The 19,193-nt window shown below is 41.4% G+C and overlaps 1 protein-coding gene across 1 annotated transcript in view; it reads left to right on the forward strand.

The window, feature by feature from the left end:
- The first annotated feature begins 3,584 nt into the window (after positions 1-3,584).
- LOC146863555 (CD5 antigen-like) overlaps positions 3,585-19,193 on the forward strand; it is an 881,885-nt gene continuing 866,276 nt past the window's right edge. The window contains exon 1 of the mRNA XM_085643019.1: positions 3,585-3,639. The gene's annotated coding sequence lies outside the window, so the exon portion shown is untranslated. The remainder of the gene's footprint in view (positions 3,640-19,193) is intronic.

A 19,193-nucleotide genomic window follows, 5' to 3' on the forward strand; every position in this document is an offset into this window, starting at 1 on the left:
TTGGGAATACTCATACTAGCATGAGAATTATAGGTAATTTTTAAAAATGACTTATTTTTTACAAATTCTCTTTCATTTGGAAGGCAGAAATGCATCGAAAGTCACTGGGTAATAGCATTCGCTTTACAAATCAAAATTACCCTAAGTCTCCTAATAAAAATGTTACCTCACTTGTGTGGGTAGGCATAGTGCCCACGACAGGAAACGGCTCAAAACAATTTCAGAATGAAAAATTACCCTATTTTTGCAAAGTGCCTAGCTGTAGTTTTTGAACCCTAACTCTGCTGGCACCTAGGGAAACCTAGAAAACCTATACATTTTTGAAAGCTAGACACCTAGGGGAATCCAGGATGGGGTGACTTGATTGGCTCTCACCAGGTTCTGTTTCCCCAAATTCCTTGCAAACCTAAAAGATTGTAAAAAAATCACATTTTCCCCACATTTCTATGGTGGAAAGTCCTGGAATCTGTGTGGATCCACAAATTTCCACCCACCCCACGTTTCCTGAAGTCTTCTGAGAAAAGGGATACCTCAACTGTGTGGGTAGGCCTTGTGCCCGCGACAGGAAATGGCGCAAAACGCAACATGGACACACCTCAATTTCACAGTGAAAAATTACCCTTTTTTGGCAAGGTGCCTTGCTGCAGGTTTTGAACCCTAGCTCTTCCGGCACCTAGGGAAACCTAGAAAACCTATACATGTTTGAAAACTAGACACTCAGGGGAATCCAGGATGGGGTGACTTGACTGGCCCTCAACAGGCTCTGTTACCCAGAACCCCTTGCAATCCTAAAATATTTTCCAAAAAAACACATTTAGAGATGTGTGGGTTTAGTAGGTTTCCCTAGGTGGCCGCTGAGCCCCGGGCCAAAAAGTCATGGGACTCCCCTTGCAAAACCAGGTTGGTATGTGATTGGTAATGTTGATGACGCCTCAATAGGTTTTGGGCCCTTGCCTATCCTGGGTACTTGACCCACCCACACAAGTGAGGTACCATTTTCTCTGAAGACTTTGAGGAATGAGGGGTGAGTGGAATTTTGTGGATCCACACAGATTACAAAACTTTCCACCACAGACATTTTTAGGTTTGCAAGGGATTCTGGGTAACAGAACCTTGTGAGTTCCAGTCAAGTCACCCCATTCTGGATTCCCCTGGGTGTCTCGTTTTTAAAAAATGTACAGGTTTGCTAGGTTTCCCTATGTGTTAGTAGTGCTAGGGCCCAAAATCCAGAGGTAGGCACAGTGCTAAAAACAAATCTGTGCCTAGTTGGCTTTCTGCCACCCTGGAGGGGAAATCGGAGGGTGTGGTTGCCAAGATATGCCTCAAAGGGGGCTGAAGCACTGTGGCTATTTTTTTGGGGGTTAGGGGCATTGGTATGCCCATTCTGGGCAGCCCCTACCCCCACGTATAAAAAAAGCCTGCGTAATCGTTGGCGTCTAGTGGTCTTTTTGCCCCCCGGGGGGGGGGGGCAGATTGGGGACTACTGCCCCGATCGTCCCCCAGGGGGCAGAAAGGCTGTCATTTTTGTAGGTGGGGTGGGGGCATTGGCATGCTCATTTTGGGCATCCCCCACCCTAAAAAAAAGTTTCCCCAAAAATCCCTGGCGTCTAGTGGGCTTTTTGCCCCCGGGGCAGATTGGCGACTACTGCCCCATATGCCCCCCGGGGGGCAGGAAGGCTGTAATTTTTGCAGGGGAGGGAGTGGGGGCATGGGCATGCCTGTTTTGGGCAGCCCCCACCCTAATCAAAATTTGCCCCAAAAAATTCCCTGGGGACTAGTGGACTTTCTGCCCCCCAGGGGTGTTCAGCTTGGGGACTAATGCCCCTATCTGCCCCCAAGGGTGGGCAGAAAGCCTACTAGATGCCAGTTTTTTTTGGCCAAATTTTCATTAGGGTGGGGGCTGCCCAAAAAGGGCATGCCAATGCCCCCACCCTAATTAAATTTGCCCAAAAAAATCCTTGGCTTCTAGTGGGCTTTTTGCCCCCCCCGGGAGGGCAGATTGGGGGCTACTGCCCCATCTGCCCCCTAGGGGGGGCAAGACGGCTGTAGTTTTTGTGGGGGAAAAGGCTAATATCAGTTTTGGTTTCTGTGCAATGACGACAGCGTGATTTGCATGCTAATCGTCATTGCACAGAAACCATGGAGGGGGCCTTGCGAGCTGGAGGAGCTCTTCCTCAGCTCCCAAGGCTTTATGGGAGAGAAGGAAATCCCTCTGCTGTCTGCAGCTGGGGGATTTCATGCCCCTGTCCTCATGAGAGAATAGTTTGTCATGAGCACAGGGGCACCATTGCTCATTACGGAACCATTCCGTCATGAGCATCGAAGGTGTTAATCACTCACTTATAGAGTCAATCACATACCTATTAAATCATCCATTCAGACACTCATACACCCACTCATTCTTCAATACACATTGGCCTATATATATTTAAACATATTTAAACTTTACCGAAACAGACAGTCACAGGATGATGTCATCAGTGATGTCATTTGTAGGAGTGGGTGGAATTTGTGTAATCGCGCTCCGCTAAGATCTGCAAAATGGTAAAAAATCTCCACGAGCACCCAAAAGTTCTGTGAACATGCGGAATTGCTTGTTCTGCCCATTCGCGATGATTTTTTTCTTGTTCGCGAACACTGTTTACATGCTCGGGGAGAAATATCTTGCGCAAACGCATTTTGAAAGCGCGAACAAGCAAAAAATTCCACGAAGCCGCGGATCGCAGAATTTTGGGCAATTCTGCATTCTTTGCAGAATGCAAAATTACCCAAATTCCGTGAGCGAAACGGAATTTACCACCCAAGCCTAGTGATTTGAGATGTCATCAGTGATGTCATCAGTGTTGTCACTGACCATGTCATGAGTGATGTAATATGTGACGTCATCAGCACTGGATTGCGGGGGCGCGAGTTATAGTTAGCTGAACTAACTATAACGGCTGAATTTCTCTGGTTTTGTATGAGTGAAATGTCCAACTAACTATAACGTCCCTGAAACCTGTGTTTTTTTCAGTGAATTTCTAAAGTTTTTTAAATGCTAATTTCCAACTATAACAACCCTGAAACCTGTAAGTGAATATATATATATATTTCCCCCAAAGGAAATTGGTGCCCACGGGTGGTCGGCTCCTGTGTGAAAGGGCAGATCCCAGGACAATTTTATATCAATTATAAGTTTTTTTTAATTACAATCTTTTTTTAAGTTGTCCTCAGGGGGAGGGGCTGGCTGATGCCATGAGGGACGATACCGACACATTTTCCTGCTCGTGGATTGCAGCGCTGCTGTCATGTGTTAAGTACCTTCAGGGATGAGTGCTCTGAAGATGATGCAATGTAAATAAAGTATGTTGGAATCAATTCAAGTCTGTGCTGCACAAATGTTAAAATGACATTGGAGAAAGAACAAGGTGCTGGAGCGTTTTTGTTTGTTCTGGCTGTCAGTATATATCAGATGATGACCCCGCCCTCAGAGAGTCAGAGGAGCAAGGATTTGTGTTCACTCCTTAAAGTATGACCCCCCCCTTCTGTAAACTGAATTATGTACACAGTGGGAGTATGAAAGAAGATCCTGTTCCTGCTCTCCCAGAGCAGCACCTGCTGAACCAGCAGCCACACAAGGCATTTGTGACGGTCACAGAGGTAAGCAGCCTAGATATCACAGGTCAAAGGTCATTTCTCACTTCTGTGTTCATTCTGTGCCAAGCAGGGGGTGTACCCAGCTGTTTAACAAGAAAACAATGTACATTAATTGGGAAACTATCCAATTGTGTACATTAATCAGGGATTTACACATTTGAACTGCATAATGATATTACAATCACATATTTACAAGTGCACTGTACTCCACACATCTCTTTGGGTTTAGGTATAAGGATAGTAAATGGTTTCCCACAGCACCTCAGAGATGCTTCTTTATTTATTTGTGATTTTTATGAAGCAAATGTGCCTGCGTTAGTCTTACGCCTGCTGTGAGGCAGGCATAAGATATTGACGCATTTGCGTCCTAGAAGTGGCGCAGTGGAATCTCATAGATTTCACTGTGTCACTTCTACGAGGCTTACTGCGTCAGAATGCCCTGCCTGAATACATTATACCTGGTGCAGGTATAATGTGGCGCAGGGGTTTACAAAGCGACGCCTTTACCTAGATGTGTCAGTTTGTAAATAAGACGCAACATGGCGCATTTTTTCCGCCACTGGTGCATCTCAAAAAGTGACGCTCCGGTGTGGCAAAAGTGACGAAGGGCTCATAAAAAAGCCCCTATGCTTCTAATGTTGCCTGGTTCAGAAGCACCTTAGAGATTGGGGTTGTCACACACCTATGTTATATGATGTTATATGGTATTTATAAAGCGCGCGGCTACTCCCAGGAGTGTCCCGGTGCTGAATCAAAGAGACCACATAACAGCTAACAGAGAGAAACACCCAATGCAGAAGGCAGGCCGGACCCTACCGTTGCAATAAGCAGGTCTTTAATTTCATCCTGAAGGTGAGGAGGTCCTGTGCCTGTCTAAGAGAGAGGGGTGAGTGTTCCATGAGCGAGGGGCTACCATTTGAAAGGATCTTCCCTCAATCCGGGACAGCAGGACTTTAGGCGTGGAGGTCAGAAGTTGAGCAGATGATCTCAAGGTGCGTTGAGGTGTATAATGTTGGAATCTTTCCCTGAGGTAGGGGGCCCCTATCTTGTGAAAGGCTTTGAAAATGACAACAGGTCGGTGGTACAGCAAAGCCTCATGGCCCACTATTGATCCTCGTGCAAGTCTAGGTGTGGAAACGGTGACTTTGTACCTTACTGGATAGTGATGACTGGGCCCAAATCAGAAACATTCTGCTGTGACCTATGGGTAAGAGTACGTATGGCTTATTGTTGTCCAAGCCATGAGTGAGCCTGACTGGCCCTTGCAATACAGAAGTAAGTCAAGAGTACTTGCTACAAGGACAATCACACACACGAAGCAAAATCTTTATGGATCGGGTCCATTTAGTATCGGAACGCTCAATGGAAGAAGAGGTCCAGCCATGTATGTTGTGTTTTTGGTCAGATATTATCATTGGGTGATGGCGGTTGGTTCATATTTGCCGGTCCTCATAGCTTTGTAGCGTTCCATAGGTGTCAGGATTCTGCATGTTTTATATAAGTGCCTAATTTAATGAGGTAGTACCTCCATCGCCTAAAAGCAGTGTCCAAGCTTGAAATGGAATATTTCCAACGGAGCATTGGAAAGGTCAGTAACCAATGGAATTATGTACCGCCCTGCACTTTGGCCACGCTCAGTCTTTTTACAGCTGATGTTCCCACTCTTATAACTTATTCATTAACGAAAGGAAAATACTTTTCATAATGATTGCAAATTTAATATGTGCAGTTACATGTACGAGACTGCCAACCAGGGCCCTTTCAAAAACATTTCCGATTCAGAAACATAAGCAAAACTCTTGGAATGGTTTACACGTGCTCGACATTCAAGTTTGTAAGCAGGAGATCAGGTATGAACCATAAAGATAGTACTGATAACACACAATAGAGCCAGTGCTGCTAAAACACAATAGAGCTAGTGCTGCTGAAACATAATAGAGCCAGTGCTGCTAAAACATAATAGAGCCAGTGCTGCTAAAACACAATAGAGCCAGTGCTGCTAAAACACAATAGAGCCAGTGCTGCTAAAACATAATAGAGATAGTGCTGCCGAAACATAACAGAGATAGTGCTGCTAAAACATTATAGAGCTAGTGCTGCTAAAACACAATAGAACCAGTGCTGCTAAAACATAATAGAGCCAGTGCTGTTAAAACATAATAGAGTTAGTGCTGCTAAAACAAAATAAACCCAGTGCTGCTAAAACATAACAGAGATAGTGCTGCTGAAACATAATAGAGCTTGTGCTGCTGAAACATAATAGAGCTAGTCCTGCTAAAACATAATAGAGACAGTGCTGTTAAAACATAATAGAGTTAGTGCTGCTAAAACAAAATAAACCCAGTGCTGCTAAAACATAACAGAGATAGTGCTGCTGAAACATAATATAGCTAGTGCTGCTAAAACATAACAGAGCTAGTCCTGCTAAAACTTAATACAGCTAGTGTTGCTAAAACACAATAGAGACAGTGCTGCTAAAACATAACACAGCTAGTGCAGTTAAAACATAACAGAACTAGTGCTGCTAAAACATAATACAGCTAGTGCACCTAAAACATAACAAATCCAGTGCTGCTAAAACATAATAGAGATAGTGCTGCTGAAACATAATAGAGCCAGTGCTGCTAAAACATAATAGAGCTGGTGCTGTTAAGAAAGAATACAGCCAGTGCTGCTGAAACATAATAGAACTAGTGCTGCTAAAACATAACACAGCTAGTGCAGCTAAAATATTACAGAGCTAGTGCTGCTAAAACATAACACAGCTAGTGCAGTTAAAACATAAAAAAGCTAGTGCTGCTGAAACATAATAGAGCTAGTGCTGCTAAAACATAATAGAGCTAGTGCTACTAATACATAATAAATTCAAAGCTGCTAAAACATAATAATGCTAGTGCTGCTAAAACATAATAAATCCAGTGCTGCTAAAACATAACACAGCTAGTGCTGTTAAAGCATAACAGAGCTAGTGCTGCTTAAACATAATACAGCTAGTGCTGCTAAAACATAATAGAGCCAGTGCTGCTAAAACATAATAGAGCCAGTGCTGCTAAAACATAATCAATCCAGTGCTGCTAAAACACAGTAGAGATAGTGCTGCTAAAACATAATACAGCTAGTGCTGCTAAAGCGTAATAAATCCAGTGCTGCTAAAACATAATAGAGATAGTGCTGCTGAAACATAATAGAGCCAGTGCTGCTGAAACATAATAGAGCCTGTGCTGCTAAGACATAATAGAGCCAGTGGTGCTAAAACATAATAGAGCTAGTCCTGCTAAAACATAATACAGCTAGTGCTGCTAAAACATAATAAATCCACTGCTGCTAAAACATAATAGAGATAGTGCTGCTGAAACATAATAGAACCAGTGCTGTTAAAACATAATAGAGCCAGTGCTGCTAAAACATAATAGACCTTGTCCTGCTAAAACATAATAGAGCCAGTGTTGCTAAAACACAATCAATCATGTGCTGCTAAAACACAATAGAGATAGACCTGCTAAAACGCAATAGAGCCAGTGCAGCTAAAACATAATAGAGCCAGTGCTGCTAAAACATAATAGAGCCAGTCCTGCTAAAACATAATAGAGCTAGTCCTGCTAAAACCTAATACAGCTAGTGTTGCTAAAACATAATAGAGATGGTTTTGCTAAAACAGAATAGAGCCAGTGCTGCTAAAACATAATAGAGCCAGTGCTGCTAAAACATAATAGAGCTAGATCTGCTGAAACATGATAAAGCTGGTGCTGTTAAGACAGAATAGAGCCAGTGCTGCTAAAACATAATAGAGCCATTGCTGCTAAAACATCATAGAGCCAGTGCTGCTAAAACATAATAAATCCAGTGCTGCTAAAACACAATAGAGATAGTGCTGCTGAAACATAATATAGCTAGTGCTGCTAAAACATAACAGAGCTAGTGCTGCTAAAACATAATAGAGCTAGTCCTGCTAAAACATAATACAGCTAGTGCTCCTAAAACATAACAAATCCAGTGCTGCTTAAACATAATAGAGATAGTGCTGCTGAAACATAATAGAGCCAGTGCTGCTAAAACATAATAGAGCCAGTGCTGTTAAAACATAATAGAGCCAGTGCTGCTAAAACATAACACAGCTAGTGCAGTTAAAACATAATGAATCCAGTGCTGCTAAAACATAATAGAGATAGTGCTGCTGAAACATAATAGAGCCAGTGCTGCTAAAACATAATAGAGCTGGTGCTGTTAAGACAGAATACAGCCAGTGCTGCTGAAACATAATAGAACTAGTGCTGCTAAAACATAACACAGCTAGTGCAGCTAAAATATTACAGAGCTAGTGCTGCTAAAACATAACACAGCTAGTGCAGTTAAAACATAAAAAAGCTAGTGCTGCTGAAACATAATAGAGCTAGTGCTGCTAAAACATAATAGAGATAGAGCTGCTAAAACATAATAGAGCCAGTGCTGCTAAAACATAATAGAGCCAGTGCTACTAAAACATAATACAGCTAGTGCGTACTAATACATAATAAATTCAGTGCTGCTAAAACATAATACAGCTAGTGCTGCTAAAACATAATAAATCCAGTGCTGCTAAAACATAATACAGCTAGTAATACTAAATCATAATAGAGCCAGTGCTGCTAAAACACAATAGAGCTAGTCCTGCTAAAACTTAATAGAGCCAGTGCTGCTAAAACATAATATAGATAGTCCTGCTAAAACATAATACAGCTAGTGCTGCTAAAACATAATAGAGCCAGTGCTGCTAAAACATAATAGAGCTAGTCCTGCTAAAACTTAATAGAGCCAGTGCTGCTAAAACATAATCAATCCAGTGCTGCTAAAACACAATAGAGATAGTGCTGCTAAAACATAATAGAGCCTGTGCTGCTAAAACATAATAGAGCCAGTGCTGATAAAACATAATAGAGCCAGTGGTGCTAAAACATAATAGAGCTAGTCCTGCTAAAGCATAATAAAGCTAGTGCTGCTAAAACATAATAAATCCAGTGCTGCTAAAACATAATAGAGCTAGACCTGCTAAAACACAATAGATCCAGTGCAGCTAAAACATAATAGAGCCAGTGCTGCTAAAACATAATAGAGCCAGTCCTGCTAAAACATAATAGAGCTAATGCTGTCGAAACATAATAGAGCCAGTTCTACTAAAACATAATAGGGCCAGTGCTGCTAAAACATAATAGAGCTAGATCTGCTGAAACATGATAAAGCTGGTGCTGTTAAGACAGAATACAGCTACTGCTGCTGAAACATAATAGAACTAGTGCTGCTAAAACATAATAGAGATAGTGCTGATAGAACATAATACAGCTAGTGCTGCTAAAACATAATAGAGATAGTGCTGCTAAAACATAATAGAGCCAGTGCTTCTAAAACACAATAGAGCTAGTCCTGCTAAAACTTAATAGAGCCAGTGCTGCTAAAACATAATCAATCCAGTGCTGCTAAAACACAATAGAGATAGTGCTGCTAAAACATAATACAGCTAGTGCTGCTAAAGCATAATAAATCCAGTGCTGCTAAAACATAATAGAGATAGTGCTGCTGAAACATAATAGAGCCTGTGCTGCTAAAACATAATAGAGCCAGTGGTGCTAAAACATAATAGAGCTAGTCCTGCTAAAACATAATAAAGCTAGTGCTGCTAAAGCATAATAAATCCAGTGCTGCTAAAACATAATAGAGATAGTGCTGCTGAAACATAATAGAGCCAGTGCTGCTAAAACATAATAGAGATGGTGTTGCTAAAACAGAATAGAGCCAGTGCTGCTAAAACATAATAGAGCTAGTCCTGCTAAAGCATAATAGAGCCAGTGCTGCTAAAACATAAAATAGATAGCCCTGCTAAAACATACTAGAGCTAGTCCTGCTAAAACATAATAGAGCCATTGCTGTGAGGAAATATGAATTTTGTGATCAGTTATGTCCCCTATCGTAGACCCCAACGGCTCCATGTGCATGCTATAAGTACATGTATGTTCCCTCCTGCTCCAGTTTTGAAGACGCAAATATATGTGCGTCCACCGTCAACATGTCCTCTTTCAGATCCGCCATGAATGGGTCAGATATTCCATTCCTAAGTATGAAAGGCCACTGACTTTATGTGGTTCACTTTCCACATTTTACAGATTCAGGCGAGTAGGCCCGAATTCTGTCATCAAGCCTTTTCCTGCCTTCTGCCTCTGAAAGCTCCAGTCTGAGCCTGCATCTGTATCCATGAACTTTGTCCTACTCCCTGCGCGGCTAACGGTGCCTGATCCAGCCTGTCGCCTGCCAAGAACTGTATTTCACCTTCAAAATTATCTTCTCCGCTCCTCATCCGATGCATTCCTGTCTAGTAGTTTAGGTAAACATTCCTCCAGCTTCCGTGCACAGGGCCAGGCCTCGCTGCCCTCATGCAAGTAATTCATAGACCCGTTACCATGGAATATTCCTACCCCCTCGCATCTAGTGTAGACACTTAGACGCTTGTACACGCACTAACAGTCAGTATAGAATAGATTCTATCCTAGAGACCTCTCCTTTTGGATAACACAGTTCTTTAAACATAGGATATTAGATATGATTTGGGATTAGGTTGACACGACCCCCAGACTTCTGTCTCCACATGTAGAGCTAAATGTCAAGTCCCTTCACCCTCTAGTTGCACGTCAATCACACGTCATGCGGCTGCGCGCGCATCTCTGCCAACTATTTCTGCTGACATTGCGGGATTCTCTTATGGATCCACCCACTTGTGACATCATGTATGATGACGTTTATTAAATTACGCCCTCTATTAGCTACGTATGCACGTTTTATCAGCTGTTACGCCTCTTGCATCTGTTTCACTGTAATGTATTTTCTATAAAACTGCCTATCTGTCAATAATGTATGCCCTTCCTTCCTGAACTTTCGTGGTGATGGAATAGAATGCCTACAATTCGAATTGTATTCCTTTGTATAGGAATAAAGCCTTTTAAAACCTCTAATACCACGGATTCTGCCTCTTATATTTACTGAGTTATTCTTAATAGACTTTACCGCATAAAAAATAGTACCGAAATATTTACCACAGCTGCTAAAACATAATAGAGCCAGTGCTGCTAAAACATAATAAATCCAGTGCTGCTAAAACACAATAGAGATAGTGCTGCTGAAACATAATATAGCTAGTGCTGCTAAAACATAACAGAGCTAGTCCTGCTAAAACATAATACAGCTAGTGCAGTTAAAACATAACAGAGCTAGTGCTGCTAAAACATAATGAATCCAGTGCTGCTAAAACATAATAGAGATAGTGCTGCTGAAACATAAAAGAGCCAGTGCTGCTAAAACGTAATAGAGCTGGTGCTGTTAAGACAGAATACAGCCAGTGCTGCTGAAACATAATAGAACTAGTGCTGCTAAAACATAACACAGCTAGTGCAGCTAAAATATTACAGAGCTAGTGCTGCTAAAACATAACACAGCTAGTGCAGTTAAAACATGAAAAAGCCAGTGCTGCTAAAACATAATAGAGATAGTGCTGCTAAAACATAATAGAGACAGTGCTGCTAAAACATAATAGAGCCAGTGCTACTAAAACATAATACAGCTAGTGCTGCTAAAACATAATAAATCCAGTGCTGCTAAAACATAATACAGCTAGTGCTGCTAAAACATAATAGAACCAGTGCTACTAAAACATAATAGAGCCAGTGATACTAAAACATAATAGAGCCAGTGCTGCTAAAACACAATAGAGCTAGTCCTGCTCAAATTTAATAGAGCCAGTGCTGCTAAAACATAATAGAGATAGTGCTGCTAAAACATAATACAGCTAGTGCTGCTAAAACATAATAGAGCCAGTGCTGCTAAAACATAATAGAGCTAGTCCTGCTAAAACTTAATAGAGCCAGTGCTGCTAAAACATAATCAATCCAGTGCTGCTAAAACACAATAGAGATAGTGCTGCTAAAACATAATACAGCTAGTGCTGCTAAAGCATAATAAATCCAGTGCTGCTAAAACATAATAGAGATAGTGCTGCTGAAACATAATAGAGCCTGTGCTGCTAAAACATAATAGGGTCAGTGCTGATAAAACATAATAGAGCCAGTGGTGCTAAAACATAATAGAGCCAGTGGTGCTAAAACATAATAGAGCTAGTCCTGCTAAAACATAATAAAGCTAGTGCTGCTAAAACATAATAAATCCAGTGCTGTTAAAACACAATCAATCATGTGCTGCTAAAACATAATAGAGCTAGACCTGCTAAAACACAATAGAGCCAGTGCAGCTAAAACATAATAGAGCTAGTCCTGCTAAAACATAATACAGCTAGTGCTGCTAAAACATAATAAATCCAGCGCTGCTGAAACATAATAGAGCTTGTGCTGCTGAAACATAATAGAGCTAGTCCTGCTAAAACACAATAGAGACAGTGCTGCTAAAACATAATAGAGCCAGTGCTGCTAAAACATAATAGAGCTAGTCCTGATAAAACATAATACAGCAAGTGCTGCTAAAACATAATAAATCCAGTGCTGCTAAAACATAATAGAGCCAGTGCTGCTAAAACGTAATAGAGCTGGTGCTGTTAAGACATAATACAGCTAGTGCTGCTGAAACATAATAGAACTAGTGTTGCTAAAACATAACAAAGCTAGTGCAGTTAAAACATAACAGAGCTAGTGCTGCTAAAACATAACACAGCTAGTGTAGTTAACACATAACAAAGCTAGTGCTGCTGAAACATAATAGAGTTAGTGCTGCTAAAACATAATAGAGCCAGTGCTGCTAAAACATAATAGAGCTAGTCCTGCTAAAACATAATACAGCTAGTGCTGCTAAAACATAATAAATCCAGCGCTGCTGAAACACAATCGAGCTTGTGCTGCTAAAACATAATAGAGCCAGTGCTGCTAAAACATAATAGAGCTAGTCCTGATAAAACATAATACAGCTAGTGCTGCTAAAACATAATACATCCAGTGCTGCTAAAACATAATAGAGCCAGTGCTGCTAAAACGTAATAGAGCTGGTGCTGTTAAGACATAATACAGCTAGTGCTGCTGAAACATAATAGAACTAGTGTTGCTAAAACATAACAAAGCTAGTGCAGTTAAAACATAACAGAGCTAGTGCTGCTAAAACATAACACAGCTAGTGTAGTTAACACATAACAAAGCTAGTGCTGCTGAAACATAATAGAGCTAGTGCTGCTAAAACATAATAGAGCCAGTGCTGCTAAAACATAATAGAGCTAGTCCTGCTAAAACATAATACAGCTAGTGCTGCTAAAACATAATAAATCCAGCGCTGCTGAAACACAATCGAGCTTGTGCTGCTGAAACATAATAGAGATAGTGCTGCTAAAACATAATAGAGCCAGTGCTACTAAAACATAATACAGCTAGTGCTACTAATACATAATAAATTCAGTGCTGCTAAAACATAATACAGCTAGTGCTGCTAAAACATAATAAATCCAGTGCTGCTAAAACATAATACAGCTAGTGATGCTAAAACTTAATAGAGATAGTGCTGCTAAAACATAATAGAACCAGTGCTGCTAAAACATATTAGAGCCAGTGCTACTAAAACATAATAGAGCCAGTGCTGCTAAGACATAATAGAGCCAGTGCTGCTAAAACATAATAGAGACAGAGCTGCCAAAACATAACACAGCTAGTGCAGTTAAAACATAACAAAGCTAGTGCTGCTGAAACATAATAGAGCTAGTGCTGCTAAAACATAATAGAGATAGTGCTGCTAAAACATAATAGAGCTATTGCTGCTAAAACATAATAGTGCCATTGCTACTAAAACATAATACAGCTAGTGCTACTAATACATAATCAATCCAGTGCTGCTAAAACACAATAGATATAGTGCTGCTAAAACATAATAAATCCAGTGCTGCTAAAACATAATAGAGATAGTGCTGCTGAAACATAATAGAGCCAGTGCTGCTAAAACATAGTGCCAGTGCTGCTAAAAAATAATACAGCTAGTGCTTCTAAAACATAAAAGTGCCAGTGCTGCTAAAACATAATAGCGCTAGTCCTGCTAAAACATAATCGATCCAGTGCTGCTAAAACACAATAGAGATAGTGCTGCTAAAACATAATACAGCTAGTGCTGCTAAAGCATAATAAATCCAGTGCTGCTAAGACATAATAGAGATAGTGCTGCTGAAACATATTAGAGCCTGTGCTGCTAAAACATAATAGAGCTTGTCCTGCTAAAACATAATAGAGCCAGTGCTGCTATAACATAATAAAGCCACACCACAGAAAACCCCCAGTAAACCTTACTCCGGATTCCTTCCCCTATGTAGTAGTTCTTACAAACGTCCCACCACTCCCCATAGGGCAGAGAGAAACCTTCCAGATGCTTAAAAATAAGACCATGCACTGGTTAAGGGAGAATAGACCTCTCCCAGGAGATCTTGATGGGTTAATCATAGGGGTAAGGAGAATAGATTGGATAGGGTACACCAAAAAGTTTGGGTGGGGACTGTGTTGTGGTCAACTTTCAAGATCCAAGGGTGGCGGGATGGATAACTAGGCAGGGATGGGGTGAAAACAAGGGAGATATTAGAATTGTAGATCTTACCCAACCAGTGTACTGACTAGCCTGCATAACGAACCCCTGAACCCTTCTGCTGTATCATGGCCAATTACTTCCATACCAGCTTCATTATTTGGTCAGAACTATACCGCATGTACTAATTATAATTCTCAAGCTGGACGGCTGGACTCAGGGTGGGGATATTGACAAATTACTAGAGAGTGGAGAAGTAGTACTGGAGGGATTAATAATGAGTCCAAGGGGGCCTGTGAAGATCATGTTAGTTCTATTGACACAATCTTAACTGCTGGTTACACAGAGAAGGGGAGTTTTGTTGTAGAGGGAGGTACCGGGATGGAAAATATAAATGTTAGTACTGTGAAACTTGCTGACCCCATTGATGATCTGGGGAAGGTAGTTACTAACATCAAAAGCCCAATGATTTCCCGAGTGTCTTCTTATACTAACAATCATGATGGGTCTGAGTTTAGCTTTGGTACGCTTCTATCCTGGAATGTGGCAGGGTTGAGTAGCAAGTTAGACTCCCAACTCTGGGCAGAATATATCTGCGGGTTCGATGTATGTTGCTTCCAAGAAACCTGGGCTTGTGAACCCCTGTTTTGTTGTGGCTATTTAAACTTTTCGATACCAGCATTGAAAGGTGGTAGGAGTCGGCCCATGGGAGGTCTTACTGTATGGGTAAAACAAGATTTGGATATTACCATCAAAATTTTGGACCTGGGAAGTAGCGACTTACAACTGTTAAGAATCTTAGCAGATAAGGGTCCGTCATTGGACCTGTATAATGTTTATATAAGAGGCAGTAACACAACCAATTCCTCGACCTTAGAACTGTTGTCTGCCTGCTTAGAGACAAAGTCCCAAGATAGCAGGGTAATTATAGCCGGGGATCTTAATAGGACTTTTGAACCTTTAGATTCTACAAATGATCCCCTAGGGAAGGATGAGGACAACCTCTGGGGAGCACCATCTTTATGTTTAAACCCCGTCCCAAGGTGGACAAAAGACATCCTATTACTAAATGCTATTTGTATGGAACATGGTCTAAGAGCACTGAATGGGAGAACTACAGGGGATAAGGAGGGTAGTTGTACCTTCGATAATGGTAACAGCAGGAGCAGAATCGATTATATAATATGTAGTCTTCAGTTGTGGCAGGGGGTTATTGATATGACCATTAGGCCTAGAGTAGAAAGTGATCATAACCCCCTTTGTGTGACCCATAGGTGGTGGAATCCAGGAGTGGGAAATTTGTATCTAAAGAACGATCAGATTCCGGTCATGAGCAACGACGAACGTAGGCTGAAATGGCCAAGGGTATTGGCTAACGAGGAAACCATGACCTATATCAACAATGAGGTTGATAGCGCAATTACTGCAATGGAGGCGGCTGATCCAATAGTTCCCGGGATTAGGGATATCACCGATATCCACAATAAGTTATTTTCCCTCCTCAAACCATGTTTTTTGACCAAGAGTAAGAAAGGGAGGAAAACCCAGGATGTTGGAAGGTGGTTCAATCGCCAATGTAGATCTGCACGTCTAGTACTGGGACAAGCTATTAGGAGCAGGGACCGCGTCGCAATAAAAGAGGCAAGGAAACTGTACAAACTGGCCATTTTCCAAGCAAAAAAGAAATGGGATGAAGACCACTGGGCAGAGTTGAAAGAGGCCTCTAACAAGAAGGACTCTAGGTCCTTTTGGAAAATTATTAAGTGGGGTAGAGGAGGTGGCCCTGCAAAGCCAGATAATAATGTAGCTGAAGAAGCCTGGGTTGACTACTTCAGACCACAATATGCTGAAGTCATGCACCCCGGGGTAGGTGAAGGCATAGCGCCAGTCTATGCTATTGACAACATGTTCTCCCCCAAAGAAGTAGAAATCGCGATTAGATCTGTGAAAAGTGGGAGAGCGCCAGGGTTAGATGGGATACCCCCGGATATTTTTAAGTATGATATGACGAGATGGGTGAGGTATATTTTTTTAGTAGCAAATGCCCTAGCCAAGGGGGGGGTGGTCCCCGACCTTTGTAAAGGTGCAATTATTATTCCCATCCATAAGAAGGGAGATCGCTCATCGCCTGCCAATTATAGGCCCATAAGCCTAATAGCAACCATGCAAAAAGTAGTGGGAAGAATGGTTGCAAACCAGCTTATGGACTGGGTTGATGCCAACAACGCCCTTTCCATATACCAAGCTGGATTTAGGCGAGCTACCAGTACCATTGATCAGGTCTTCCGCTTTACCATACTGCGGTGGAAGACGGTTTTACTGGGAAGAGGCTGCCTATATGTCGCGTTTGTCGACCTGCGGGCGGCATTTGATTTAGTCCCCAGGTTTAAGCTATGGTTGGTCTTGCGAAAAATGGGAATTCCTATTGATTTGCTTACATTAATTATGCGCCTTCATGAATCCAATTTTGCAAGAATACAGTGGGGTGGGAATGGCGAATTTACTTCAGACTTTCCCGTGGAAAGGGGTGTCCGACAAGGCTGCTCCATGGCTCCCTTACTCTTCTCATTATTTATTAATGGGATTGTTAGGCGAATGTTGGAAGCAAGCGTAGACGCACCTTCGTTAGCGGACGCCAGGGTTCCGATCCTGATGTTCGCTGACGATACTCTTATCTTGTCGAAAACCCCTGCAGGGCTGCAACGTGCATTAAATATTTTTGATACCTTTTGCACAGAGCACGGGCTTGAAGTAAACGTGGGGAAAACAAAGTTAATGGCCTTCACCCCAAACCGTAGAATCTATCCCAAGGTAACCCTAAATAATTGTAAGTTAGACACTGTTAAGGAGTTTACATATTTAGGGGTACAGATAGCAGAGAGCGCTGGCTGGTTGCACCATTTGCAAAAAGTGGTCATAAAACATCAACAAGTTTCAGGTGCCTTGAGGGGTGAACACCGTAAATCTAAAACAAAGCCGATCAAACCCGCACTTATAGTATACGATGCCAAGGTTTTAGGTGCCACTTTATATGGAGCGGAGATATGGGCCTGGGACAATCTTGCGGCCCTACAGATATCTGAGAACAAGTTCCTTAGAGGGATTACAGGACTTCCTCAGAGCACCCCCCTAATACCATTGTTCCTGGAGTTGGGTAAACGCACAATTACTGACAGAGCGCGATTGCGCCCTGTTCTCTACTGGAGGCGTCTTTGGACAACTCCAGAGATTAGACAATATGCAGAGGGTTTTCTCTGGATAATTAAGGAAGACATCTTTCACAAGATAACATGGCTTAAAAATCTAAGGGCAATGCTAATTGATTTGGGGTTTTCCAATCTTTGGAATAACCCAGCGGAAGAAGAGTTCCCAAGCAAAGAAGACCTCAAATTACGTTATTGGGATTGGGCGGGTGGCAATCTGCTGAAAGACGTTAGGTCTGACTCTATGGCTGGTCGTTTCTTGGAGACAAAAATTTTTCCTATCCTAGAAAACTATTGGGATACTATTACGGTACCAATGGATAGGAAGCTAGTCTTCCAGCTAAGATCCGGATCCATTCCCTTAAAAAAACTAACGTCACGTTGGCATAAGTCGACTAACAGGTTATGTCCAGCCTGTGGTAATGCAGAGGAGAGTGTAGGTCACTTCCTATTTGTATGCAAAGCCTACTCATTACCCAGGAGACTATGGCTCACCCCTGTATGTAAAAACCTGGGGACACGTGACAGTACAGTGGCTTTAAGAATTGTGTGTACAACAACCCATGAATCGATAGTAATTGGGGTAGCCAAATACTTGGGTTGGGCCTGGGCCATCAGGCAACGTTTAATGGGGGGGACCAGTTAATCAGGTTTTCCTTTTATTTTGATTGGCTAATAATGTAAAATTACTTGTCAAATGTAAACTTTTTTATGCTAATACTGTATGAGCTGCACAGAACTTGTATGAATTTATATTTGTAAATATCCTGTAAATATCTTGTTTTTTAATCTCTAATGTTTTTTAATCTCTAATGTTTTTATGCTGTGCTTTTATGAGAAATATCTCGAATAAAGCTTGTACAACCATAATCAATCCAGTGCTGCTAAAACACAATAGAGATAGTGCTGCTAAAACATAATACAGCTAGTGCTGCTAAAACATAATAAATCCAGTGCTTCTAAAACATAATAGAGATAGTGTTGCTGAAATATAATAGAGACAGTGCTGCTAAAACATAATAGAGCTAGTCCTGCTAAAACATAATACAGATATTGCTCCTAAAACATAACAAATCCAGTGCTGCTAAAACATAATAGAGATAGTGTTGCTGAAATATAATAGAGCCAGTGCTGCTAAAACATAATAGAGCCAGTGCTGCTAAAACATAATACAGATATTGCTCCTAAAACATAACAAATCCAGTGCTGCTAAAACATAATAGAGATAGTGTTGCTGAAATATAATAGAGCCAGTGCTGCTAAAACATAATAGAGCCAGTGCTGTTAAAACATAATACAGTTAGTGCTGCTAAAACATACTAGAGCTAGTCCTGCTAAAACATAATAGAGCCAGTGCTGCTAAAACTTAATAGAGCCAGTGCTGCTAAAACATAATAGAGCCAGTGCTGCTAAAACATAAAAGAGATAGCCCTGCTAAAACATACTAGAGCTAGTCCTGCTAAAACATAATAGAGCCAGTTCTGCTAAAACATAATAGAGATAGTGCTGCTAAAACATACTACAGCTAGTGCTGCTAAAACATAATAAATCCAGTGCTGCTAAAACACACTAGAGATAGTGCTGCTGAAACATAATAGAGCAGGTGCTGCTAAAACATAATAGAGCTAGTCCTGCTAAAACATAATACAGCTAGTGCTGCTAAAACATAATAGAGCCAGTGTTGCTAAAACATTATCAATCCAGTGCTGCTAAAACACAATAGAGTTAGTGCTGCTAAAACATAATAAATCCAGTGCTGCTAAAACATAATAGAGATAGTGCTGCTGAAACATAATAGAGCAAGTGCTGCTAAAACATAATAGAGCCAGTTATGCTAAA

The sequence above is a fragment of the Triturus cristatus genome, chromosome 2_2 (genome assembly GCF_964204655.1).
Source record: "Triturus cristatus chromosome 2_2, aTriCri1.1, whole genome shotgun sequence".
NCBI lineage: Eukaryota > Metazoa > Chordata > Amphibia > Caudata > Salamandridae > Triturus > Triturus cristatus.